We start from the raw sequence: 2,596 nt of genomic DNA on the forward strand, positions 1-2,596 counted from the left end.
ACACCTGTAATCCCAGCAGCTCTGAGGCTGAGGCAGGAGGATTGCAAGTTCATAAGCCAGCCTCGGGACCTAAGCAACTCAACAAGACCCTGTCTTGAAATAAAATATAAAAAAAGAGCTGGGGATGTGGCTCTGTGGTATGATTAAGCACCCCTAGGTTCAATCCCCAGTACAAAAAAAAAAAAAAAAAAAACCTCTGGGATATCCTCAATGTCATGTTCATTGACACCTAAGTTAAAGTTATTTGCCATCTCAACCACAACCTTGTTGATTTTTGCAACCTCCTCATTCTTGGCAAATCCTTTGAAGTCACAGATGAGTCTTGAGTGTCTTCTTCCAGATGCCAGTCCTTGGTAACATCATCCCAAGCCTAAGAAACTTTTTTGATTCAGTCATAGATGTTGTAATCCTTCCAGAATTACATCAGTGTCTGTTCAGTGCCTTCTTCAGTTGTAGCAATAGCCTGGGCAAAGGTCCTCTTTGGGTAATTGACCTTAAAAGCTGCTATAACGCCTTGACCCAATTGTTGAATCAGAGCGGTATTGTTTATAGGAAGCACCATTTTGATACTGGGATGAAGATCACTAGTAAAAGGAGGATGTGCGGGAGCATATCAACAATGAGAAGAATCTACAAAGGTATTTTATTCTCCAAACAGTACTTTGCTGGGAGTGTAGCTCCGTGGTAGAGCACCTGCCTAGCATGTGCAAGGCCCTAGGGTTTTTGTTGTTGTTGTTATTGCTGTTTGTTTGTTTATTTTGCAGTTACTGGGGATGGAACACAGAGCGACTCATAAGAGCTCTACCACTGAGTTATATCCCCAGTCCCAAGGTCCTGGGCTTCATTCTCAGCACTGCCAACATTATTTCTTCATTTCACTGGCATAGCAATTCACGAGGGCATCTTGGAAGAGGAGCTGGGTCTTCCGTGACTTCCTGTTGCTCCTGAAGTACACCGGCAGTTTGTGCTTAGTGATGAACTTCAAAGTCCTGGGGTTCCCACCTTGCCAAAAAAGTTTCAGTGTTGCAATGCCTGAAATGTTACCCTCAAACAAGACTATTATCCTGTCCTGGAAGTCCTTGAAACCTGGCTTAACCACTGAGCCACATCCCTATCCCTTCTTAGTTTTTGAGACAGGGTCTCACTAAATTGCTGAGACTGGCTTTGAACTTGCAATTCTCCTGCCTCAGCCTCCTGAGTTACTGGGATTACAGGCATGAGCTACCATGGCAGGCTTGTACTATACTTCTATAAAATTGGAAATGCAATAGCTTTGTTTACACCAACATCACTACAAACAAGTACATAATGCTATGCGCTGCAATATTAAAATGGCTATGAAGTCACTATGTGTCAGTGAAAACTTGCAATTATTCTAGTGTATAAGTTACTTTCTCATGAGTCAGATTTTGTATTTGTCACCTTGGAGAATATTGATATTTGACCTTAGCTGTGGGTCGATGGCAACAAAGGGTGACCCAGCTAGACCGTGAGGGGATCTTTGCAAGGCATGTCTTCGGCCCCAGAAAGGATATTACAGTTTTCAAGCAAAGGCAGGCTGGTCTCTAAGACACAAGCAGACAAGATGCTTCCTTGGCAAGGGAAGCTCAGAGAAAAATGGAATTGAAGGTTTTCAGTTTTGTCCAAGTCAAATCAGATGTTCCCATTCCAAGTTTCAGGATCTATTCCTTCTCATTCACAGGAAAAACTTAAGCTATGAATTCCACTGATATAATTCTTCAACATACACAATTTTGTGTTTTGTTCACAGCAAATAAATGTTGGTTACAAGCAATAAAAGATTATTTTGGGCTGGGGTTATAGCTCAGTCGGTAGAGTGCTTGCCTTACAAGCACAAGGCCCTGGGTTCAATCCCCAGCACCCGCCCAGAAAAAAACAAAAAAGATTCTCTAATGACATAGCATGTGTTATTGTTGAGATGTCCAGTTGGGGTCCAGGTCCTTGGTGTCCCGAACAAAGAGTTGAGCAAGACACACAGAAGTAACAGGCAAAGAACAAATTTATTGAAGGTGAAGGTGAAAGTAGCACTCCACAAGGTAGAGCAGAGTAGCCAACTAGGAGAGAGAGGCTCAAGGCCCCATTGTTTGGAAGTTTAGCGCTTGCGCACTGATCTGTGGGCCCTTCTCTTCCTGATTGAAGTCCTTACCCCATTTGCTCCCATTGGTTGCCTTATGAAACCTGAGTAGAATACTGCCCAATTTTCCCCCAATGGTTACTTTAGAATACCAAACCTGTGGTGGGAGTTATCATGGGCAATTAGTCCTCAGTGGTGGGAGTTGTCATGGTGATGGGACATACTGTAAATAGGGACATGATGACTCATCTCCCTGTCTTGTCCTTCAGTTGCATTTTTCTTATACCTTGCTTCCACCATCTTGACCCTGAGCTCCTACCTAACATTTCCCCCTAAGAGACGTGATCCCCCAATTCTTTTTGGGTGGCTGAGGGGCTAGAGATCTCATCTTCTTATAGCTGCTTTAGGCTGGCAATGGACTGTTGTCCCTGCCTATTTGGGATTTCACGGAAATGTTGCCCTATCTGGTAAAGATCAAACAGCGGGGTGTTGGGGTCCATT

At 43.6% G+C, this 2,596-nt stretch overlaps 1 non-coding gene across 1 annotated transcript; it reads left to right on the top strand.

Moving 5' to 3' along the window:
* Positions 1–1,809: 1,809 nt before the first annotated feature.
* On the top strand, positions 1,810–1,889 carry Trnav-uac (transfer RNA valine (anticodon UAC)). Its single transcript has one exon. It is a non-coding gene; the product is annotated as a tRNA-Val (tRNA).
* The last annotated feature ends 707 nt before the right edge of the window (positions 1,890–2,596 follow it).

This window comes from Sciurus carolinensis, chromosome 1 (genome assembly GCF_902686445.1).
Source record: "Sciurus carolinensis chromosome 1, mSciCar1.2, whole genome shotgun sequence".
Lineage (NCBI taxonomy): Eukaryota > Metazoa > Chordata > Mammalia > Rodentia > Sciuridae > Sciurus > Sciurus carolinensis.